The sequence below is a fragment of the Nicotiana tabacum genome, chromosome 8 (genome assembly GCF_000715075.1).
Source record: "Nicotiana tabacum cultivar K326 chromosome 8, ASM71507v2, whole genome shotgun sequence".
In the NCBI taxonomy this organism is placed as follows: Eukaryota; Viridiplantae; Streptophyta; class Magnoliopsida; order Solanales; family Solanaceae; genus Nicotiana; species Nicotiana tabacum.
This window is the reverse complement of record NC_134087.1, coordinates 150,283,344-150,309,881: the sequence shown is the minus strand read 5'-3', so window position 1 is coordinate 150,309,881 and position 26,538 is coordinate 150,283,344. Positions and strand designations below refer to the sequence as shown.

General features: G+C 39.8%; 1 long non-coding RNA gene across 2 annotated transcripts; it reads left to right on the top strand.

The window, feature by feature from the left end:
- The first annotated feature begins 1,958 nt into the window (after positions 1–1,958).
- On the top strand, positions 1,959–25,764 carry LOC107793673 (uncharacterized). 2 transcript variants are annotated; one of them, XR_012694275.1, is made up of 2 exons: positions 1,959–2,173; positions 25,509–25,764. It is a non-coding gene; the product is annotated as an uncharacterized LOC107793673 (long non-coding RNA). The 2 variants fall into 2 exon arrangements; XR_012694274.1 differs by lacking the exon at positions 25,509–25,764 and adding an exon at positions 4,045–4,408.
- The last annotated feature ends 774 nt before the right edge of the window (positions 25,765–26,538 follow it).

The window sequence follows — 26,538 nt, the reverse complement described above, 5'->3', positions numbered from 1 at the left end:
TTAATTTTAAAAGTTCTCAGGACCCTCCTGGATAATGGGATTTAATTTAAAATTTTCAGGACCCTCCTGGATAATGAGATTTAGTTTTAAGTTTTAGATGAGATTTAATTCGAAGTTTTCAGGGCCCTCCTGGATAATGGGATTTAGCTTTTGAATTCCTAGAGCTCTATAGGCAACATGATCCAATTAACACTCACAAATATGCCCAGATCCCAAACAGGGTGCAGAAAAATTTCTGTTGTTTTGTCTGTTTTGTTGCAATATCAGGCGCCCACCTGGATAATGAGGGAATACAATTCAAATTTTAGTAATCAGGCACCCACCTGGATAACGGGGGAATACAGTTTCGAGTTTTGATAATTAGGCGCCCACCTGGATAACAAGGGAATTCATTTCAGAGTTACTTTCAATTCACAAATTCAAATAGCATCAGGAGCCCGCCTAAAGAACAGGGTCCACTTTTCAGTCTCATGTTGAAGATAAAGTAGAGATTCAAGACAAGAAGCAGATAGGATCTTGTATTTTTCTTTTACTTTTGCTGTAATTTTTCCGTTTTATTTTCGATGTAACGGCAGGAACTGCGGTCCGAAACCTCGACGGTATTTCACTCGACTCTCCACCTCGGTATACTCCATCATTTTACGCACTTCTGAACTACACGTGGCTTGATTCCTTTATAGCCAAGGATATGTAGGAAGCTCAAATACCGGGGCTCGGTCACAATCTTTATAGCCATCTTTATTTTCTTCTGAATAAGCATCTGGTCATAAATCAATTACGTTGCTTATTGTTCTTTGCTCCGAAACTCTTCGTGTTTCCAAGCAAAGATGGGTAGCTGTAAGCACGTAATTTTTGACCCGGGAAACTTTTAAAAAGTAGTATTTTTAAAGAAATAATTAGGATATTTATTTGGGTTTATTTCTATAGGATTTTACTTTATTACTAATTTTAATTCTATTTTAAGGCACGAAAACTAAAAAATATACATACATATATATATAGTTTCATGTTTTATCATATTTCTATTTAGCTTAAGGTTATTAAGATTTTTGTAGCCATATATTTTGTTTTTACTATAATTTTTAATCTTACTTTTAATTTATATAAAACATAATATATATATATTTACATAGTTTGTTTAATTAATTGAAATTAGTTTTAATTTTGAGTTGGTTATTTAATGAACTTTTAGAAATTGAAGAAGTACAAAATTTTGGGCCCAATTCTACACAAGACAAGGCCCAAATCGGATAACCCAAGCAGCCCCGGTGACCCGCACCCAGTCCACCCGACCCGCCCCGTTTTGATTTTAAATCCTGGCCATCCAACCCCTCTAATCCTAAGGTCAAGATTAATCCCCACACCCCATATAAAACCCTAATTTTTCCCAAACCTTGAACTAAAATCCCAATCAAACCGGTGCCCCCCATCTCTAAGCTTCTGCCCGCGCGCCTACCATTCCAAACTCGCCGGAACTCCTCCAAACCCGGCGAGTTAACTGACATGGTCCCCCCGTGGTCCTCTGTCTCATCTTCTCCTTCCTCCACGTAGCAATGATAACAAACTCAGAATATTTTCTAATAATTTCGCCCAAACCGAATCCGCCATCCCTCTCACGCGCTTTAGCTTTCTTGGACAAATCTCGGATATATGGGAGCAGTCGGATGTGAGCGAAAGTGGATCGCCTTCCATTTTTCCGATTTTATGAAAATTTTCCGGAGTTTTCAGTTTTTTTTTAAAAGTTATTTTGGGGATTTCTTGGAGGGAAAGGGCAGAACCTTCGAGAGTTCATATAAATACTCCAATTTGGAGGATTTTCAGAGTTTTGTTTCGGAGAAAAATTGGGAAAAGGAGAGGGCGAGGGTTTTTCTGAGTCTTACTGCCTTCCTTCCAATTTTCAGTGGATTGGACATAAAATTTTGGGAGTTCTCTTTGAGTCTTTCTTTTATTTTCGAATTAAATCTCTGTTACAACATACAAATGAAGTGAAGTTTGAGTTTGAGTTCGTGTTCGGATTCAAAATTGTGGGGCCGATTCGAGTTTCTGTTCGAGGTTCGTGGTTTGGCTCGCAGTTTTTGCTCGATTGTGTTGCTGTTCTCAGTCGATATTTTGGAGCAACATGTTGTATCTGCTGATTCCTCTACTGTTATTAAAAAGGATTTCGACTAAACAGGTTCATCTCATTCTCTTTTCTTCTTACATCTAAGAGCATGAATCAAATATTAGTGATGGGTGAAGTTTGTTGGTTCATCTCGGTTTAATTTGTGTTGTTAGTACTGTCGTTCCCTCTTGGGTTTCTTGCTGCAGTACACATAAGAACTCTTATTGATTGTTTAGAGTATTTTTCTCTGCTTGTGTTTGGTCTAGCGTTGAATCTGATGGTAATTTAGGGATATAAGAATGATTCAATTTACTCGATTTCTAGCTGTGTTTCTTTGAAATGCGAGGAATTCAATCATCTTTGGATCGCCGAGTTATTGGAACTAAGAATCTGTTGGATGTGCTGTTAAGGTTACCTCATGCTGCTTCTTTTATGGTGTTTTGTGTTCTCGTCGTCTGATACGTCGGTGTAGTATTTTTGTGAGTTAGTGTTTAATTCGTCTTTGCCTTTTTCTTTGAATTTGTTTCAGCTATCGGATTGTAGGTTTTCTGTTTGTTTTGAAGGATTTTCAGCTATTTTAGATATATTTATGAGTATTTATAACCAGAAGTGTTGAGTCTGTTTCTGAAGGGTCGTTTACGATCGACATACTCAAAGTTCTTTGTTGTTCTCTTTTGATTGATGAGACATTGTTCTGTTTTGATTCTGCTGTTTCCTTGGCGATTTATCCTTAGTTCTTCTTAATTTCTTTTAGTGCTAGATTATACATGTTTAAAAGAATTTAAGTGACCTATTTGATTAGTATTCAAAATCGAACTGTAGTTCTCAATTTGAACCAATGATTCACGTCCATTCGTTTATGCTACAGTATGTGTATTCATGTCAAAGCTCTTGTTGACAACACCTAATCATGTGAGATTTTGAAGTTTAGTTCGAATTTTCCTTCTTTCGTGGCCTTCCTTCGAAATTTGGATGCCGTGGATGATCTTGGTTTCTTCCTTTGTCCTAGATGTTGATTTCACTTCTTATGACTCATGTTTGTTATCATTGTTTGATGCCTCTTTGTACAGAATGGGTAGTGGGGGAGTTGAGAAAAAGGCTTGGCCCATTAGCAATTGATTTATTTTCATGCTTTAGGTATCGGGCTCGGCCTAATAATAATAAAGAGTTAAAAAATATGATCATGAATTAGATCTTTCTTTTATGTAGTCATCTTTTATTTTAAGAGATTCTTTAGGAGCACGCTTAGGCCGATCACACTTGGGTAGGCAAGCTTTAGGATTTTCGTTAGTTTTGAGGTAAGAGGTCGTTCCTTTAGTTCATTGTCCGGGAAATGCCCCGTGCAATTTGTACATATTTTCCGGGGTATGCCCCGAAGTATTTGTAAATGGAGGTCGTGGTATCATCAATGGAGGCGTAGTATAGGTTAGGAGGACTTATTTCATTTTCTTTTATTTTTCTTTTATTAGGAAGGGACGACCTCGAACCTTTTGGATGTTTATTTTCCTTTGTGTGTTTTTACCTCAATTCGAACTTTCTAAAAGCCGACAAGATCAAGTATGCAACCGTACTAGTTACGAAACTCGGGGAATTCCTAACACCTTCTCCCCGAGTCAAATGAACCCCCTTACCCGAATCTCTGGCGCAAACTTAGTTTTGGAGTCTCAAGTATTTTGAAAGGAAAAAAATTATTATTTTAGAAAAACGGTAACCTGACGCACCGAAATTAAGCGTCAGGTGGCGATTCTGAATTATTTCCTTTTGAACACAATTTTGTCACTTTTCAATTAAAAACCCTTTCAAGCTTTACAAATCTTTTTCTTATATTTTTAAGAAGGTTCAGTGAGGTTTGTTAAAAAAAAAAGGGGGTGTGATACATTATTCATACTGACATTCCTTTTTTGCCTGGGGGCACTGCGTTTCATGCCCGCATGTCCCAATAGACAGGTTGAGAGCCCTCCAACTAGTCTATCAACTCAACGGAAGATGTTGGTGCGCTCCATTTGCTTTAGAGTTACTTGTTTGGTTAGTATGAGTTAGATGTGTATTGTTTGGTATGGCGGGACTGTGTCCCAACCTTTATGAAAATTATGTATTCTTAGAGGCTTGTAGATAGATGTCATGTACATAAAAGATTGTATGACCTTGTCGGCCTATGTTCAGTGTTCAAGTGGTTACTTTGGTCTTAGAGGCCCATGTGTCCTATGTATAAGTTGGAAATACCTGTTGTATTCTACCTATTCACGGCAGCCTCTCCGGCTTAGTTATTTATGATAGTATGACATAAAAAGATACATTATATTGGTACTCGGTTGAGTAACGTACCGGGTACCCGTCGCGGCCCATCGGTTTGGGTCGTGACACAAAATATCTTTTTTCCCTTTCTGTCTTGTCTTTACTTTATTTTTGTTTTATTTATACCTTATGAAATTGCATCCATAGGTTCGAGGCTTAGGCAATTTGGATCGAAACCAAACTAGTATCGAGTGAGTGCTTGCTCGAACGCGAAGTAGATAACCCTTAGGTTTTTTAATTGAGCAAGGGTGACCCCTCGAACAAAAGATGGCCCTTAGGCTTTTGTATTAGGCCGATGTGTCCTCTGTAAAAAGACTGGCTTTTCCCCTTTCCGGCTTAAAAATTTTATTGTTAGTTATACAAAATTTGTTATGCCTTAGCACGAAATAAGGAATTGTTCGAGAGTTCAATCAATTTTGTACCCATTAGGGTTCTCGAGGCTTGATATTATCGAAGCCTTTTGTAATTTTGCCGAGGGTAGCCTTTTTAACCGGTTTGTGAGAATATTCGAAGGCCCGTTTTATTACGAAATTCGGACGTCTCCGAACCGTGTTAATTTTTTCATAGCCTTTTTAGTTTGGGACTTGCCTTTTTGGCTTGTTTTCCCATTATACCTCGAGCTTGTTCGAAGTGTCAGTCCCCGAGTGGGGTGGCCGTGGCCTATAAAAATTGAGGATTGACCTTTTAAGGTCTTATGATCTCGAGGCTTTAATAATTCAATCTCATCTATTTTTCGGGCGACAGTCCCCGAGTGTGGGGTTAATTGTTCGAGCTTCAGCAGTGATCGGCCCTTAAGCCTGTTTACAAAATAGATCAGGCGTATGAAATTGTAAAGTAAAATTTTTCTAAGGCATAAGATAGTTCGCAAGGAAAAAATACTTCTCTTAATAGATGATTACACATGCGTACATGTTTTATGTCAGGGCACGAGAAACCTATATGGGCATGGCTCGTTCGACTATTTGGCCCTTACAAAATTTACCTATCGATATCCTACTGTCACGAAGTAATTTTCTTGCAACAAAGTTATTCATTCGAGGGTAATGCCCCCCAGTATTCGAGGTGGATAGTAAAGAAGCCTTGGATAATGTTGACTTGTTCTATGATAGCACGATCAATGGTTGCCTCATTAAAAACCTCACCGGAAAACCCTTTTGGGATAAAATTGGTCTAAGAGAAAAAGAGTGCAACGCGTGCCTTTAGACCTAAAGTCTTCATGTTTAGGAGTCCATTGCAGTCCCTAGTCGATCACCTGCAGGAGTTAGTTTAAAATATAAATGAAAATGGAGAAGGTCGTACCTTAGCAGTAGTATCGTTTTAAGTGAGTTATGTTCCAATTGCTTGGTAACTGTTCACCATTTACTGTACCGAGCTTGTAGGACCCTTTTCCGGTAATTTCGAGAACCTGGTGCGGTCCTTCCCAATTTGGACCCAGCTACCCTTCATTTCGATTTCGAGTGTTGAGGGTGACCTTTTTTAGCACCAAGTCCCCGATGTTAAAATGTCGAAGATTGGCTCTTCGATTGTATTATCTTTTGACCTGCTATTTTTGAGCGGCCAACCGAAAGAGGGCAACTTTACATCTTTCGTCCAACAATTCTAAACTCGTATTCATGGCCTCATTATTTGACTTTTCCGTTGCGTATCGAAACCTGATGCTTGATTCTTTCACTTCTACCGGAATTAAAGCTTCGGTACCAGAGACTAACGAGAACGGTGTTGCTCCGGTATTGGATTTCGACGTTGTACGGTACGCCCATAGAACCTCGGGCAATATCTCTTTCTACTTCCCTTTGGCATCGGCCAATCTCTTCTTAAGGTTTTGAATGATGGTTTTGTTGGTCGATTCGGCCTGTCCGTTTCTGCTGGGATGATAAGGTCTCGATATGATTCTTTTGATCTTATGTTCCTCGAAAAACTTAGTCACTTTGCTGTCGTTGAATTGCTTTCTTTTATCGCATATGATCTCGTAGGGCATCCTGAATCGACATATGAAGTCTATGACTTCTTTTTCTCTGACTTTCTCTAAAGCATGTGCTTCAACCCACTTAGAAAAATAATCAGTCATAAATAAAATAAACTGAGCTTTACCTGGGGCCAATGGAAGGGGGATTACAATGTCCATCCCCAACTTCATGAATGACCATGGGGATAAGACCGAGTGCAGATGCTCCCTGGGCTAGTGTATCATCGGTGCATACCTTTGACATTTGGTCACACTTTCGGACGAACTCTTTGGTATCCTTTTCCATATCAGCCCATTAGTATCCTACTCTGATAAATTTATGAACCGGTGATTCGCCACCGCAGTGGTTCCCACAAGTGCCTTCGTGAATCTCCCGTAGGACGTAGTTGGTGTCTCCTGGTCCAAAATATATTGCTGATAGCCCATCGAACATCCTCCTACATAGTGTTCCATTTTCGGCCAAAGTGAACCGTGCTGCCTTTGTGCGTAAAGCTCTCGACTCTTTCGGATCTCATGGGAACTTTCCATTCTTTAGGTACTCTATGTAATGTTTCTCCAATCCCACATCAAACTTGTAAAGTTTATTTTGGCGTGGCCTTCTTTGATTACTGATCTCGATAGTTGTATGACAACCCTCGAGTTAAGTTCGTCATCCTCGACTGATAACCCAAGTTTGCAAGGGCATCGGCCTTGTTGTTCTGTTCCCTAGGTATGTATTGTAAGGTCCACCCTTTAAATCGATGCATAGTTACATGTCGCTTGTCCAAGTATCTCTGCATTCGATCTTCTTGGACTTCGAAAGTTCTGTTGACTTGGTTTACCACAAGTAGCAAATCACATTTGGCCTCGATGACCTCTGCTGCCAAACTTTTAGCCAGCTCAAGACCTGCAATCATGGACTCATACTCAGCCTCATTGTGAGTTAACTTCAAAGTTTGATAGGTTGGCTAATTATGTTACCCGTGGGTGGCTTCAAAACAATGCCTAGCCCGGACCCTTTCACATTTGAAGTGCCGTCTGTAAGAAGGGTTCATACCCCTGATGATGTGCCCGATTTTAATAATAGTTCATTTTCAACCTCGGGCACGAGGGCTAGTGTGAAATCGGCCACGAAGTCCACCAAGATTTGAGACTTGATGGCTGTTCAGGGTTGATATTCGATATCATACCCACTGATCTTGATGGCCCATTTGGCCAATTGTCCCAAAAGTTCAGGTTTGTGCAAAATATTGCGCATGGGATAGGTAGTTACAACACAAATCGGATGACATTGGAAATATATTTTAACTTCCTAGAGGCACTTATTAAAGCAAGCGCTAATTTTTCTAAGTAGGGATATAGGGTCTCGGCCTGAGACTGCTAAGTATAAGTAGAGTTGCTCATCCGCTTTCGTGGTATGAAGTAGTGGCGGGCTCAATAGGTATCGTTTTAATTCATATAAGGCTTGTTGGCATTCCAGGGTCCATGAAAAATTACTCTTCTTCTTAAGTAGTGAGAAGAACCGGTGACTTCTATTTGTGGACCTCGAGAGGAATTTCCCTTGGGCGGCTATGTGCCCTGTTAACCTTTGTACGGCCTTAATATTATCCACGACCGTGATATCTTCGATGGCTTTGATTTTATCGGGTTGATGTCGATCCCCTGATTTGATACCATGAAGGCGAGGAATTTGCCCGAGCCAACCTCGAACGCACACTTCTCCAAATTGAGCTTCATATTGTACTTTCTTAGTATATCGAATGTCTCCTGCAAATGTTTCAAATGGTCCTCTGCTCGCAGGGACTTAACTAGCATGTCGTCAATATAAACTTCCACTGATTTTCCTACTTGTTCTTCGAACATTTAATTTACTAGGCGTTGATAAGTTGCACCGGCATTTTTCAGTCCGAACGACATTACATTATAACAATAGGTGCCGTATTTAGTGATAAACGAAGTCTTTTCCTGATCCTTCGGGTTCATCTATATTTGATTGTAACTGGAATAGGCATCGAGAAAACTGAGAATCTCGTGGCCAGCCATGGCATCGATCATGCGATCGATATTTGGCAAAGGAAAAGAATCCTTAGGGCAAGCCTTGTTCAAGTCCTTATAGTCTATGCACATTCTGAGTTTATTGCCCTTCTTAGGGACCACCACTACGTTTGCTAACCATTTGGGATATTTTACTTCCCGAATGGACCATATTTTGAGAAGTTTGGTTATCTCATCCTTGATGAATGCATGCTTAACTTCGGACTGGGGCCTTTTATTTTGCTTTACGGGACATAACTTGGGATCCAGGCTCAGTCGGTGGGTAGTGATCTCTGGTGGGATCCCTGTCATGTCAAGATGGGACCAAGCAAAGCAATTCATGTTAGCTGTAAGGAAATGAATAAGTTTTTTCTGAGCTCAGGGGTTTGCCCTGTGCTCAGGTATACCTTTGATTCTGGCTGATGATCGGTCAATGTGATTTGTTCCAGCTCTTCGACCATCGATTTGGTAGATTTTGAGTCATCGGGAACTACAAAAGATTGAGGCATCCTATAGTCATCATCCTTATCGGTCTCCTGCTTCTCCGATTGGGTCGAGGCTGGCGTTTGTGGTTGCTATTTAGCTTCTTGCTTTCCCTTTGAGTCTGATCCCTTTGTTGAAGAAAGTGTTGACACTGGTATTACCTCGTCAATTGAAAAAATTTCCTTGGTGGCATGCTGTTCCCCGTACACTGTTTTGACTCTTTTAGATGCCGGGAACTTCAGAACTTGGTGAAGGGTTGAGGGTAGCACCCTCATGGTATAGATCCAAGGCCTTCCGAGCAGAGCGTTGTATCTCATGCCAACCTTGATTACATGGAACTTTGTTTCTTCTATGGTCCCGACCACATTCACTAGCAAAACAATCTCACCTTTGGTGGTTTTGCTCGCCATGCTGAAACTGTTAAGTACTAGGGCTGCAGACACAATTTTATCTTGTAGGGCAAGCTGTTCTACGACCCTCGATCTAATAATGTTGGCCGAGCTACCTGGATCAACCAAACCACATTTAACTTGAATTTTATTCATAAGGACAGATATTACCAGTGCGTCGTTATGAGGTTGTTTGATTCCTTCCAGATCCTCATCGTTGAAAGACAAGGTCTCTTCTTGTAAGTAGTCTTGTGTTCGTTTTTCTCTTGTGATCATCACCTTGGTGCGCTTAAATACTTGTCCTTGAGGAAGTCGACCCCTCCAACGATCATGTGAATCACGTGCTACGGTTCGTTTTGCTCATTCTACCTGTTTGAATATCTATTTTTGAAGTGATTCTTGGTCCTCTCACTTAAAAATTGTCGAAAGTGACCCTTGTTGAACAATCGGGCTACTTCCTCCCTTAGCTGCCTGCAATCTTCTGTTTTATGGCCATGGGTACCATGATACTTGCATATTTGGTTTGGATTTCTCTGGACCGGATCGGTCTTCATAGGTCAAGGCCACCTGGTATCTTTGGTACATCCAATGGCTGATACTATGGAAGAAGCATCCACGTTGAAGTTATATTTTGACAATTGAGGTGCTTTTTTTGTTCCGACATCCCTATTGAAACCACTTTTGCTCATGATCCCTCGGGAGCTCTGTACCTGATAATTCCTTCTATCATTCTGAACGGGGTTGCACCCAGGCCCATTATTTCTTCGATCTCCACTGTATGGATGATATCGGGTCTCTGTTTTATCATGGTTCCCGGTCGACGTCACTTTTAATTTTGTCTACGGACTTGTTAGGATAAATCAAACCTATCGGAGCCACCAATTGATCATCCTCGACCCTGATCTTCGACTGATACCGTACATTGGCCCAAGTGACAGCTGGATATTCGATCAAATTTTATTTCAACTGCTGTGAAGCTACGGAACTTTGAGCATTGAGACCTTGAGTAAAAGCTTGAACAACCCAATTGTTGGTGACCGGTGGAAAATCCATTCGCTCCATTTGGAATCGGGATACGAATTCCCTGAGCATTTCTTTGTGTTTCTGTCTTACTTTGAAGAGGTTCGACTTTCTGGTAGTGACCTTAATGGCTCCGGTGTATGCCTTTACAAAGGCATCTGCAAGCATAGCAAACGAGTCAATAGAATTAGGAGGTAAATTATGGTACCATATCATAGCACCCTTCAATAGAGTCTCCCCGAACTTCTTCAGCAACACGGACTCGATCTCGTCGTCTTCCAGGTCATTTCCCTTAATAACCTACGTGTATGAGATGACGTGCTCATTTGGGTCTATTGTCCTATTATATTTCCGGATCTTGGGCATACGGAACATCTTGGGGATTGGCTTCGGAGCCGCACTCGGGGGGAAAGGTTTTTGGAAAATGTTTTTGGAATCAAGTCCTTTCAACACCGGTGGTGACCCCGGGATTTGGTCGACCCTGGAATTCTAAGTTGTCACTTTCTTATCGTTTTCCTCGATCTTCTTTTCCCCTATATCGATTCGCTTTGTTAGTTCTTCGAGCATCTTTACAATAGTAGGGTTAGTCTCCGCTTCTGCTCCATTCGACCTCTTTGGCATTGATTCGGCTCTATGAGCAATTTCTTGCGATGGCTCGATCTCGATCCTGCTTGGTGCATGATTCTGATTTTGGAGCTATGCTATTACAGCTTGTTGGGTCTGTAACATTTCGAATATCATTCGAAGGCTAATACCATCTTTTTTACCATCCCGGGCGTTCTTATCTGCCGTTCGAGCATCTTTGCAGACGTTATTTTTAGAGTCAACGACTGAATTCCCATTAATAGCAATATGGGAGCTGACGTCGATTGGGTCCATGGCCGGAGCCTCATCGGGGTTGACCAGAGGTATTCCGTTCCCTTAGGTGGCTATGTTATCGTTCTCGCCATGGAAACCGAGATCATTGTCTGTGTGTGTAGGTTCTACATGAGAGTTTGACATGTTGATCCTGGAATCAAAGATACTTCAAAGAACAAGTGTAAAATAATGTGTGTTACGAAAATTATACCAGGCAATCACTATTATCCTTGGCCCCACGGTGGGCGCCAAACTGTTTACCCTTACAATCAGATAACAATTAAACTTATAAGTGGTTTTAAGGATATGTGATTTCACTTGGCACAAAATGATAAATATAAGAATTAATGATAGAAATTACAGTATATTAAAGCAAACCAATGGAATGAGCAATTATGGCCCTCGAGCTAATTGCCCTCGAACCAACTGAAAAACTATTGAAGGTATGAACTGAATAACAGAGCTTGCAAGAGATAAAAATATGATATATTGCTTTGATATGCGTGGCTGTAAGATCATTACAAATGGTTAAGACCTTCTTTATATAGTAGACAAATCCTATTTACGGTATAATTTTAATTACAGATGGATATCCTATGATTAGCTAAACAATTGCCCTTGATTTGATCTATTCCAAGATTTCCGCCATGATCTTCAACTAGTCACGGATATCTTGTCTTTTCGTTATTATGCTATCTCCGGTCTTGCTCGATGTCTATCCTGTTCGACCTCGATCATTACTGGTCTTGATCTCGACAGGTACCTCGAATCCCGAACTTGATACCTTATCCTCATGTCTCGGTCTGATATGCTATGGGGCTGATCCTCGATCCATCCCCCTAATCTCGGTTAATCTATAAAATTGGGTAGGCCCGGTTTTAACATTATACACCAGTGATTCCTATAATTCAATGCGACAGCTTTTATGTGATTTATTAATCATCATAAAAATATACTTAGCTACTATACTTCAGAAAAATATTAAACATGATCCAAGGGAATTCCCAGACAAATTCTTCTTGAATAGGAGATGCTACATTGAAGTGCTTCTTTTAGGTTTGTCCACATTTTAAGAAAATGTCTCCTGATGTTCATTCACGTTATTATTGTCATAGGATGAGTATACTATGATTCTGTGTTCGAACAGCATAAATACATCATTATGAAATAACTTCCTCGTTGAAAGTTATGTTGTGTCTTTATAAGATATTTACAATTACTTTTGTCTATTTGTATTTCAATACAAAAATTAATTGCTTCCATTAAATTAGCTATATATTTGTATTATATATCAATGATTTCAATATTAGGCGGTAAGAGCAATCACTCACTTGAGCAATTGAACTTTAGACTATCACCTACTAAAAATGTGGCAATTCAAAAATGTTAAGTATTAGAACTTGCACTATTTTTATCTATATTTATCAATATTATTATATATTTTTGGCACGTGTATTTCACGTGTATGTCAAGCCATATTGTAAATGACTTCATAAAATAATATCAATATAATTAAAATAGTATTTGGAGTAAATACTTATACACGAATGAAAAGTACAAGTTCTTGTGATAGATTAAAGTGCATCATCACTTACTTATTTTTTGAGACAAAAAATGATTAGATATCATGTGAACCTATAAAGGTGAGTGATCAAAGTTTAATTAGAGATAATTGTAACGACCCGACAGTTTGTTTTGAACTTTAGCGTTCTGTTCGGTGGCTTGAGGTCTTGGGTAGCTTCATATGATGTATTACGACTTACGTGCGTGGTTGGTTTCGTTCGAAAGGCTCAGGATTGATTTGGAATAGAAATACTCAATTTGGATGAGTTAAGGAAAGCTAAGCAAAATAGAGACAACCATATGCCACCAAAGAAACATATTAGCAACTAAGAGGCTGAGGAATTCTTCAAGAAAATGAAAACTATGGAGTACTCGATAGTTGATCAACTCCGAAAAACTCCCGCACAGATATCACTTATGTTTCTATTACTGAGTTTGGATGAACACCTAAAGGTGCTGCTCAACATTTTGAATGAAGACTATATCCCGGATGAGACAACTGTTGCACAATTGAAAGGAATGGCTGAAAGATTTTTCAAAGTCAATAAAATCTCGTTTAACAACAATGATTTGCCTGCAGAGGGAGCTATACACAACAAAGCCCTCCACTTGACTGTTAAGTGAGTAGACGAATCCTATTTGCGGTATAATTTTAATTACAGATGGAAATCCCATGATTAGCTAAGCAACCGCCCTTGATTTGACTGTTCCGAGATTTCCGTCATGATCTTCGACCAGTCACGGATATCTCGCCTTTTCTTTATTATGCTATCTCCGGTCTTGCTCGATGTCTATCCCGTTCGACCTCGATCATTAATAGTCTCGATCTCGACAGGTACCTTAAATCCCAAACTTGGTACCTTATCCTCATGTCTCAGTCTGATATGCTATGGGGCTGATCCTCGATCAATCCACCTGATCTCGGTTAATCGGTAAAATCGAATGGGCCCGATTTTAACCGTATACACCACTAATTCCTATAATTCAATGCGACAACTTTTATGTGATTTTTTAATCATCACAAAAATATATTTAGCTACTATACTTCAGAAGAATATTAAACATGATCTAAGGGAATTCAAGACAAATTCTCCTTGAATATGAGATGCAACATTGAAGTGCTTCTTTTAGGTTTGTCCACATTTTAAGAAAATGTCTCCTAATGTTCATTGACGTTATTATTGTCATAGGATGAGTATACTATGATTCTGTGTTCGAACAGCATAAATACATCATTATGAAATAACTTTCTCGTTGAAAGTTATGTTGCGTCTTTATAAGCTATCTACAATTACTTTTCTCTATTTGTATTTCAATACAAAAATTAATTGATTCCATTAAATTAGCTATATATTTTGTATTATATATCAATGATTTCAATATTAGGTGGCAAGAGCAATCCCTCACTTGAGCAATTGAACTTTAGACTATCACCTACTAAAAATGTGGCAATTCAAAAATGTGAAGTATTACAACTTTCACTATCTTTATCCATATCTATTAATATTATTATATTTTTTTGGCACGTGTGTTGCACGTGTATGTCAAGCCATATTGTACATGACTTCATAAAATAATATCAATATAATTAAAATAGACTTTTTAGTAAATACTTATACACGAATGAAAAGTACAAGTTCTTGTGATAGATTAAAGTGCATCATCACTTACTTATTTTTTGAGATAAGAAATGATTAGATATCAAGTGAATCTACAAAGGTGAGTGATCAAAGTTTAATTAGAGAAGATTGTAACGACCTGACTATTCGTTTTGAGCTTTAACGTTGCGTTCGGTGGCTTGAGCTCTTGGGTAGCTTCATCTGATGTATCATGACTTACGTGCATGGTTGGTTTCTGTATATGGCCAAAATCGGGGAGTTCAATTTTGGGCATGTTGTGGCCCTCCGCGACCGACCTCGAGAAGCTCGAAGCAAAACTTGAAGGGTGACCCCGAGGCGCGTCCCTTGAGGGAGCATATCGAAGGTTTACTGTGGTCAATCTCGAAGCAGTACAAATAGATGATCGTCATGGAAAGGCGGGAAAGCTCTCAAGGACACGTGGTTAGAGCTGACCAGGTCTACAAAAATAGTACAAATCCGTACTGGGCCATCTTAAAGCTGCACCAATAGCATTTCCTCGTCATTATTAGACATGTACTATATTAGGATTCCCCCCTCCTATATAAAAGGGACCCTTGTCAATTTACAACGCACATGAATATTGAATACAATAGAACATTCTCTGTATTTCTTGCCTAAACGTGCTCAACAATTACTCTACAGATTTATCACTTGTTCGTTTATTTTTCTTCATTTATTGTCCATTATTAACCGCAAAGGTCTATCTTCGAGGCCTTCGATATCATTGTTTCTTCGTCAATTGTTCATTATTAACTGCCTTAACTAGACCTCGAGGCCCCCCTATTCCAGCCAGCTCGAGGTCCAGTCTTGCGACAACATTGGTTTGCATATCTTATTCTCTTCACTTACTCTTAGCATCTATTGCCTAACAACTGGTATTGAAATAAGTCACATATTTTTAGAACCACAAATCAAACATAATTGTTAAAACCTTTTTCAAGGTAAACAGTTTGGCCCACCGTGGGGCTAAAAATAATAGTGATTGTTTTGGTGCTAGTTTTCTAAAAACATAAGTTATTTTTCATGCTTTTTCTTGTCCAAGATTCTTTGATTTCAGGCCAAAATATGTCTAGCACACAAAATGCACCTCCTCATGGCAGTGAAGGACTTGGAGAAAATAGCGGCATCGGTCTCGGTGTGCCACCTGTAAACCCTGAGAGAGTGCCAAATGTGGAGCCAGTTGATATCAGCTCCCACAACGCTCTAAACACGGAAGCAGGTGCAGACCCCAAAAGGAATAGATGCAGGGAAGCCCAGACTGGAGGACAAGAAGCACGAGGAAGTGAAGAAGGAGGAGTCAACCTCCAAGTGATATTCGAGATGCTACAATCTTAGCAAGTCTCCATTGCTCTACTTCAAAGTCAGAAAAAAAACCCTAACACCGCCGAACCAGTAAACATGCAGCACGAACTAGTGCTATAAAGACCTAATGAAAGCGACTCGGGGCTGAACCCACAATCATGAAAATGCTCGAGGAATTGACTAAAAGAATCGAGTCAGGAGAAAAGAAGATATAGGCTAACGATTCCCATCAAGTGTTGCTCCGAAGCCCATCCCGAAGAAATTCAGAATGCCTGATATCTCGAAGTATAACGGGACCACGGACCCCAATGAGCACATTACCGCTTATACTTGTGTTGTAAAAGGGAATTACTTAAATAATGACAAGATTGAATCCATCTTGCTGAAGAAATTTGGGGAAACACTGTCGAAGGGGGCCATGATGTGGTATCACAATCTACCCTCAAACTAAATGGATTCGTTTGCCATATTGGTAGATTCTTTTCTGAAGGCATATGTCGGTGCCATCAAAGTTGCTACAAGGAAGTCCGACATCTTCACGATCAAACAAAGGGAGAGCGAGATGATGAGGGAATTTGTATCTCGCTTCCAAATGGAGCGAATGGAATTACCACTGGTCTTCAATGACTGGGCAGTGCAGGCCTTTACTCAGGGCTTGAACAAACGAAGCTCGATAGCTTCAAAGAAGCTAAAGCAAAATTTGATTGAATATCCCACTTCGACCTAGGCAGATGTGCACAATAGGTGTCAATCGAAGATTATGGTCGAAGACGACCAATTGGGAGCCCCCTCTGGCTCAGTATATCCAAGCAGGCTCCTAGCAAAGGAACTAAGGTCTACAGAAAGGGATTCAAGATCAGGCAAAGAAAGGTATCAACCATACTTCAAAGATCGAAGAGACATTTCGAGTGGGAATATACCTCAAAATAATCGAAGACTAGATCGAGGCCAAAATTCTCGGGGTCTTATGAGCATGACCGGGTTTGATAGGCATTCGAAGCCAATGGAGGCACCTCGATTGCCAAAATACAACTTCAACATCAATGTCTCAGACCTCGTATTGGCCATGGGTAGAATTAGGGATACCAGATGGCCAAAGCCTACACAGTCAGATACTTCCCGAAGGAACCCCAACTTGATGTGCAAATACCATGGCATTCACGGTCATAGGATCGAGGATTGAAGGCAGCTCTGAGAGGAGGTGGCTCGACTGATCAACGAAGGGCACCTTCGAGAATTCCTTAGCAATCGAGCCAAGAACCACTTTCAAGAAAGAGAGGCGAATGGAAAGAATGGACCAGAAAAATCTCAGCACATCATTCACATGATCCTAGGAGGAATCGACGTCCCACAGGGACCCATGTTCAAACGGGCCAAAGTGTCCATCACAATGGAAAGGCAAACTCGGAGCTATATACCCGATGACGCCCTTACATTTAGAGAAGAAGACATCGAGGCCTTGTCCCAACCACATAATGATGCATTGGTAATTTCTTTTCTTTTGAATAACGTTCAAATTAAACGCGTGCTCGTGGATCTAGGTAGCTTGGACAACATAATCAGTTCGAAGGTGGTGGAGCAGCTCAAACTGCTCGATCAGATAATTCCCACCTCTCGAGTCCTCAATGGATTCAACATGGCAAGCGAGACAACAAAGGGAGAAATCATCCTCCCAGTCAACGTGTCCGTTATAGTTCGAGATACCAAGTTTCATGTCATCAAAGGTGACATAAGGTGCAATACCCTGCTTGGAAGGCCGTGGATACACAACGTGAGGGGGGTACTATCAACTCTTCATCAGATGATGAAGTTCCCAACAAAAGATGGTATAAAAATGGTGTACGGAGAACAATAGGCAACAAAAGAGATGTTCGCGGTAAACGACATGGCACCAACATCGACTCTCCCCATCCAGGATAAGTCAGGAAACATCCTCGAAGATCGTAAAATCAAGAGGATCCTATCAACGCCCTATCACCCATGTGCAAATGGATAGGCCGAGTCCAAGAACAAGACCATCATCCAAAACTTGAAAAAGAGGTTAGAAAATGCGAAGGGACAATGGAGAGAGGTGTTTCCTGAAGTACTATGGGCATACCGAACAACTTCAAAGTCAAGCACATGAGAGACACCGTTCTCTTTGGTATACTGGTCCAAGGATTTGATATCGGTCGAGGTCGGGGAGCCAAGCGCCAAATTTCGACATGCAACCGAGTACTTGAATAGCGAGTCCATGACTACAGCCCTCGAGCTACTAGATGAAAAGCGAGAGTTTGCACTAGTTTGAATGGCCGCCCAAAAATAGAGGATCGGGAGGTATTATAACAGGAGAACAAATCTCCGATACTTCAGAGTCGGGGACTTAGTCCTAAGGAAAGTCACCCTCAACACTCGAAACCCAAAGGAAGGGAAGCTAGGCTCAAGTTGGGAAGGATCGTACCGCATCCTCGGAATAGTAGGCAAAGGGTCCTACAAACTTGGCACCATAGAAGGCGAAAAACTCCCAAGCAATTGGAACATATCGATGCTCAAACGCTATTATTGCTAAGGTATAATCTGTCTCATACTAATTTCTTACAGGTGTTCGACGGGAAACGCCGAAGCACCTATCGACTTGAAGACCCTGGGTTTTAAAGCATGCATTGCACTTTTTCCCCTTTGATCGGGTTTTATCCCAAATGGATTTTGCCGGCGAGGTTTTTAACGAGGCAACGTCTATATGCTACATAAGGAGAACTCAATAAGTATTCAAGGCTTCTTCTCAATCAGCCTCGATACTAGGGGGCATCCCCCTCAGAGGTTATCTTTTCGAAAAAATCGAGTTATGCCTAAGGGGACCTCGATAGGAAAATATTGTATCAGGCCAAACGATTGAATGAACCATGCCCATACAGAAAAATCGAGCGTCCAAAGGAAAGAACATGTGCACATATATCAAGTAATCAAATAAGCCTCTCTGCTTGTCAAAACATTGTGTGCCTCAAAGAAGTTTGCCACTTTCACACAAAACGGCCAGAAGTTTACTACTTTCACATAAAATGGCTCAAGGGCCAAAAATCCTCGAACATTCGGGGACTGTCATTGACAGTCAGCTCATCGAAGCCATCAAAAATTTGAATTCGTAAGACCTCAATAAGGCAACTTCGAGCTTGTAAGACCTCAGTAAGGCAGCATCGAATCTATAAGACCTCGATGAGGCAATATCGAGCTTGGAAGACCTCAACAAGGCGTACTCAAATTTATAAGACCTTAAAAAGGCATAACCTCGATATTAAGGCCTAGGCTATATATTCAAACTTGTAAGACCCCTAAAAAGGCATACCCTCGATATAGACGCCAAGATCACCGCACCCGGGGACTAAGAGCTACTATCAAACATAAAGACTACGGTCGAACTAAAAGGCTACGGCCAAATTAATGCGGCTCGGAGACGTCCGACTGCTGCCATAAAACTAATGGTCTTCAAATACTTTGAAAATACTTCTAAAAGAACCAGTTAATCAGGCTAATCTGGGAATAAGCAAAGGAGCTTCGATAACATCAGCTCCAAACAATAAAAAGGCTTCGAAAACAATCAGCCTTCGATGAAAAGGTTTTGAAAACTCAGCCTTCGAGCGAACCTCCCGAGGTACTCAACTATCGTCACATATCGAATCATAATCGAGGTTCTCGTTTGGGCCATCAAAGAGTCGGACGAACATAAAACATGCCAAGGCATAATCAAAACTTCAAAAGTCTTTAGCCAAAATGAGGGAAAACTATAGCCATATTAGATGTCGCATCGACCCAATCTAAAAGTGCCTAAGGGCCAATGCATTAGAGCCTAAAGGCCAATCTAAAGAGCCCAAAGGACAATGTGTTAAAATCTTGATGGTCGATATTAAAATCCTAAGGGGTTTATATTATAAGTTCGACACATCGGACTGGTTATCAACAAGCATCAAAGTTTATTCCAAAAATGCAAAGGGAAGACAAGAAATGACGAAAAGCAAAGATCCTTATATATATAATAAAGGTTCACAAAGACATATTTCCAAGGATCACGCCTAGATCCCTTACACAAAAAAGGAACAAATAAAAACCTAATCTAACATCGGGGTCACATGACCGGACGGAGCTCCCTCAGAAGTTGTGCCTTCAGCGGCTTGGCCCTCGACCCCCGGAACATCAACGGCCTCCTCCCCCTCGGGGACTTTACCTTCATCCTTGTCATCGTCCGAGCCGCTGGCTGAACCACTTGCTGAACCATCATTGGAAGAAAGCAGAGCTACCGATTCTTCCTCCAGGGCCTTCATCCTCTCGATCTCATCAGACAAATCGATGCCCCTGCATGTACATCCTCGAGAACCTGCCTCCAAGATCTTAATCGGGCATGATCTTGGGCTCGGGTCAGTTCAGCTCCACCTCTTCAGATACCTTCTTGGCTCGAGCATTTGCAGTAGCAACATCTCCTCGGTACGAGGATATGAGCGCATCGGCTTCGGACTTGGCTGTAGATAGCACGACAACTGATTCAGCATGGAGATCCTTATACTTACCACTATATGCCCTTGCATCCTAAAGATGATGCTCAACTGAGGTCAACTTCCCCTGAAGGGTATCTCTCTCTGAGGCTATCTCGTCCACACTCTGCTTGAGTCCGAGAATCTCAATATCCCTGGGTTTGAGCCCCTCGTTCATCAGGATATCTTTCTGCTCGAGCTGCAAAAATCAACTCGAAGGTCATGAAGTTCTTCCTCCTTTTTGGTAAAAAGAGCTCTGAGCTCATTAGCCTCTGATGAGAGCCTCCTACACCCTTTAAAGGGAATCAATTTGTCAGAAATTATTAAGAAGAATCTACGAGTTGGGTTCGAGTAGACGCTCACTCTACTATTAAGCCCAACCCGAGTTCGAGTAAATTCTCATTCGGGGACTATTTATATAGCCTCAGGGCTATCTTTATTTCTAGTTCGAGCAAATGCTCATTCGACTATTAAGCCCAAGGGCTACTCGAGTTCGAGCAAGTTCTCACTTGGGGACTATTTACAAAGCCTTAGGGCTATCTTTATTTCAAGTTCAAGCAAACGCTAGCTCGACTATTAAGCCCAAGGGCTACCCGAGTTCGAGCAAACTTTCACTCTGGGACTATTTGTAAAAACCTAAGTGCTATCTTTATTTTCAGATGATTGAGCAAATGCTCACCCAGTTGCTAAGTTCCAAGGCTACCTGAGTTCGAGAAAATTCTCACTCGAGGGCTATCAACGAAGCCTAAATAGGCTAGTTTTATTTCAAAAACTAAGACCCAACTCTCACTCAAACAGAAGTCTCGGTGACCTAAGTTCACATTAAATCAATCCAAGCTTAGTGCGAGGAATAACAAAGGACTTTAAGAAGTATCATATTAATCAATTAAAAACCTAAGGGTTTATTATGTTCCGAGTCTAGTATTCAAACTAATCATTAGAGTCATACACTTGGATTTTTCACAAACGAAGGCAGAATGGAGTTCAACACAAATCAAAGGAAAAATGAAGAAATTATTATATTTATAAAAGATGTTTTCAAAGCCCACGAGGGGCCCTTCCACAGAAAGAAAGAAGCAAAAAACAATAGCCAAAGGGCTAGTGTACTTTTGAGGGAATATCCTCAAGAGCGATATCTTCGAGAACCTTCTCCTCAGGGACTCCATTTCGATCTTTAGAGTGGTGTCTTCAAGAACCTCCTCCAAAACCGCAATAGATGAAGAAAAGGAAATAGCCTACCAAAGAGCAAAAGCTTTTAACAAGCGAAGAAAATTGTGGCCTGGTGAAAAACCTGGCGAGTATGGGTCTCATCAGCACTACTATTGCGAAACCACTTCTTGAGACATTGTACCGGTGTAGAAGGTAAAAGGAATTAAGATCCACACCAGGTTGAAGATAAGAGAGATGAGCGGTGGTATAAAGACCACATATCTTCTAATACGGGAAGAATTTGGTGCTCTTCTCTTATTGATTCGGGCCAACAACAACAACAACAACAACTCAGTATATCCCACTTAGTGGGCAAAATCTTTGAAAAAGAACCATGGCATAACTGACAAAGTTGCTACCGTATAACCTTGTGGTCATGAGTTCGAACTATAAACATAGGAGGTTAGAAGAGAATATAGAGAAGGGAAAGGGAAAAAGGTTGAGAAAGAATGAGTGAAGTTTTGGTTCAAGTAATCCCTTATTTATAGGGAAATGACGACGAAAATGACGGCGCATTCAATGTTTCTGGGGAAACGGACCGGCGGTGCATTCAATGTTTCTAGGGGGAACGAACCGACGGGATGTTTCAATCACTTCGAACGCTTACGTAACGAGCATAACATCATCACAAGAGGCTCAGGAAAATCGAGGTCAAAGTTATTTCATATCATTCTATTCTAAGAAATGCGGGGGCTATCTGTATACGGCCAAAATCGGGGAGTTCAATTTTGGGGCTACTGTGGCCCTCCGTGCCTGACCTCGAGAAGCTCGAAGCAGAATTTGAAGGGTGACCCCGAGGTGCGCCCCTCGATAGAGCATATCAAAGGTTCACTTTGGTCAATCTCGGAGCAGTACAAATCGATGATCGTCAAGGAAAGGCGGGAAAACTCCCAAGGACACGTGGTTAGAGCTGACCATGTCTGCAAGAATAGTACAAATCCGTACTGAGCCATTATACAGCTGTACCAATAGCATTTTCTCGTCATTATTAGACATGTACTATGTTGGGATTCCCCCCTCATATATAAATGGGGCCCTTGTCATTTTGTAACACACATGAATAAATACAATAGAATATTCTCTGCTTTTCTTGCCTAAACATGCTCAACAATTACCCTACAGATTTATCACTTGTTCGTTTATTGTTAATTTATTGTTCATTTATCGTACATTTATTATTCTTTATTTATTGCCCATTATTAACCGCAAAGGGATATCTTCGAGGCCTTCGATATCATTGTTTCTTCGTCAATTGTTCATTATTAACTGCCTTAACTAGACCTAGAGGCCCCTTATTCCAGCCAGCTCGAGGTCCATTCTTGCGACAACATTGATTTGTATATCTTATTCTCTTCACTTACTCTTAGCATCTATTGCCTAACAACTGATATTGAAATAAGTCACATATTTTTAGAACCACAAATTCAAATATAATTATTAAAATCATTTTCAAGGTAAACAGTTTCGTTCGAGAGGCTCGGGATTGATTTGGAATAGAAATACTCAATTTGGAAGCTTTAGGTTGAAGAGCTAATAAATGTTTGACTTTTTTGTAAACGATCTCGGATTTGCATTTTGATGATTCCAATAGGTTTTTATGGTAACTTTGTACTTGGAATTGGTCTACTTTGTCATTTAGGACTTGTGTGCAAGCTGTGGTATTATTCCGGGTTTGTTTGGTAGGAATAAGATGCTTGGTTCTAATTTTGGAAGCTCTTGAGTTTCATTATGATTTTGATGTGTTTTGGTATTTGATTCGTAATTGTATATGTTATTTCAATGATCAAAGCATATGAGTGAGTTCATATGAGGTTTATGTACTTGTTGGTATGATTGAACGGGGTTCTGAGGGGCCCGGGAGAGTTTTTGATTGATTTTGGATTGTTTTTGCTAAGTTGAGTTGGGCTAGTTCTGGTGTTCTCGCATTTTTTGATGAGGAGGTCGCAAATGTGACCATCGTATTTGCGATTCATGGCTTTTGGGTATGGGCCTCCAATTTTCGTGGATTTTGTCGCATTTGCGACTGGTCACCTGGGGAGGGGCTTCACATTTTCTAAGCATTTTATCGCAAATACGATATCTGCAAGGTCTGTCAAGGGTCGCTTTTGCGAACCCTTGGTCACAAATGCATCATCTATAGTTGGTTATATGCTGTGTATTTCAGGATATAGTCTCATTTTATCACATTTTGTGCCCTAGACTCGGTAGGGGGCTATTTTTGGAGGGGATTTTCATACATAACTATGGGGTATGTGATTTTGACTCAACTTTAATATTATAGCTTGACTACGTATGGATTTTAACATCAAAATCATGAAATTTGAAGAGAAGTTTTGGAATTTTTTACTATATTTTGAAGAATGAAAATTTGAAATTTGAGAGTTTAATTGGATTCAATTTTTAAAATTAATCTTATATTTTGACTCATAGAGTTATGAGTAGTCAATATCTACCTTTCAACTAGGGTTATAATCAGGCTAGCCCGGAGTTGACTTTTGTTTACTTTTGAGAATTGGGTAAAGATTGCAACTTTATTAATTGAAATTGATTCTTTTGCATTGGTTGATGTTCTCGAGTAATGTTTTTCCAAATTTTGACCGGACGGAGGTGAATTTATGAGGTAAAGACTATTTTTGAGTATTGATTTGGCTTGTTTGAGGTAAGTGTCTTGCCTAGCTTTGGTTGATAGAATTTTTCTACTAGTTGATGTTGTTTTCTACATGGAGGGGTGATATATATACGAGGTAACGAGCGTATATATATGTGTCATAGATATTCATTCTCGGGATAGATTCTAGTTTACTCAATGCCTTATATAGTTGTACATTTTACTTGATCCAATGTGTTACTCCTATTAAATTAATCGACTTCGTGAGTAGTATAAACCATGCTAGAGGAATATTGAGGCTATTGGTACTTTATGTTGAACATGATGAATAAATCTTGAGACTCATGCCATATTTGTCTTGGGGATAGACACACGTAGGTTATGAATACATATCTGGACTTGATCTTATAATGTGTCTTGATTGACATGTGTACAGTATGTTATGTATATGTGATACTTTGAACGACTACTTGGACTTAGTTTTTATACTTGATTTAACCATGATTATGCTTTATTCACACTTTTGTTGTTATCATGTCCTTGTGCCATTTTTGAGGAGTTATGAGAATATGCCTTTTGATCATAATTTGTTATTTTCATTTCTATGTCATTGTGGCACATGTTGACATGTTGCAAAGATTGATTTTAGAGGCGCATGCGACGACATAAGGGAGGCATTTCATTTGTGATGAGCATGCGGCGAGATAAGAGTGGCTAGATGCGCGTGCAACACAAGGCTTGTGTTTATTGATGCTCATGTGGCGAGATAAGGGTGGCTTATGCACGTGTAGCAATATAAGGGGAAATATTCATTGTGATGCTGACGCGGCGAAATAAGGATGGCATTATGGGGACGTTATGTGATAGCCCGAGGGCAATTTTTATTGATTATGCATGTGCGGTAGTACAAGAGGTGAATTCTTGTTGTACTTATGACTTCTTTGTATGTGTCATGAATTGTTACATAATTTGTTGTGTTGTTTCTAATATGTTAATCAATGCCTCTGTTACTACTTGATGAATTGGTTGCTAAGATGGATTTTATTTACGTGGAATTGTTATATCATATTATTTGAGTTTTTGCTAGCATATTAGATTGATGAGATGGCGAAATTGTCATCATGTATTACTACAATTGATTCTTGAAAAGTTCTTTTGAATGTGTTATCTGAAAGTTAATACAGAAACGGATTGTAATTTGGCACGAGGTCTTTGTCATGCGGGTGTGACATGTGTTTTTGCATGAGGTCTTTGCTATGAAAGGTTAAAAGATAATGTGGGCACGAGGTACCATATATATACGATTCTATATGATGACTTGTTATTGATGTTGAGCCTTGCTCGTATTAAACTGCTATCACTAGTTCTAATAAGACTATTGTTATTGTTTATTTGTTATACTCTATGTTGCCAGTCTTGAATGTATTGCACAAGTTATTTGACAAGTTAGTTTCTTTTGACTTAAAAATCTCGTCACTACTCCTCTGAGGTTAGTCAAGATACTTACTGAGTAGATGGCTCAGTGGCACTCATACTACACTTCTGCACCTTGCATGCAGATTTTGGGTAGTTGTAAAGAGGGAGCTTTGATTGAAGGCGTGCCCACATGCCGAATTCATGCTAATTGTTGTTCCTGACAGCATATGATTTTACTTCTATTTATGTAATTTTCAATCAGATGTTGTATTTAAATTATTTCACCAGCTTTGTAAATCTAAATCATAGTGGCTCATGACTTGTAATACTAGTTCTTGGGGTAGTTGTATATTGAATTCTATTACGGTTTTATTAATATATTGATAGTAACTTAAACTATTTGCCTTACCTATTCTGTGTCGTGCAACAGTGTACCTAGTGTATGTTCCTTCACCCGTTATTATTATGTCATACTAGGACTTTTATTATTGATATTTATAATCCTCTTGAAATTGCTATGTAAAGTTGGTTATGTGAAAAAATATTTTGTGGTTGCATTCCTTTCACATTATAGGATTAACTGGCTAGGGAGTTGGTTCAGTTCCTAGTGGCGGTTGTTTGGTATTGTTCTTAGCAATCCTTTAGAAGTTGAAATTAACACCGAAAAAGGATGATGGATGTAAAGAGAAACTGAAAATAATCACCTTCCATATATTCTGCAGAAAGTTCATCAAAATCTTGCATTTCATTTTAAAATGAGAAAAAGTCACGTGGTATTCTATCAACACAAAAGAACAAATAAAAAGAGAGCAGAAATAATGAAATATGAAATCACAACCAAGAATCACTTATGAAGTATAGTAAAGTTTATTAACTTAGATAATTCAAATGTAATGGCATTCTCGATAGCCATTAACACGATAACATAGATATTTACTGCCAGGGATGGACCTATGTTGAAGATAGCGGTTCAAATCTGGTTCGCGAAACAATGTCACTGTTTATGTATATAAATTATATTGAAATAAACAATTTGTTATTGTATTGTTTGAAAGGAATCCACTTTACAAACGTTGAAGGCTATGGGGCAATGGTTGTACGGGTTCAAAAATTTCAGGAAGTTCCGTGATAGAGTTTCATGACCCAAACTCCCACCAGTTGATCTGTAGGTCT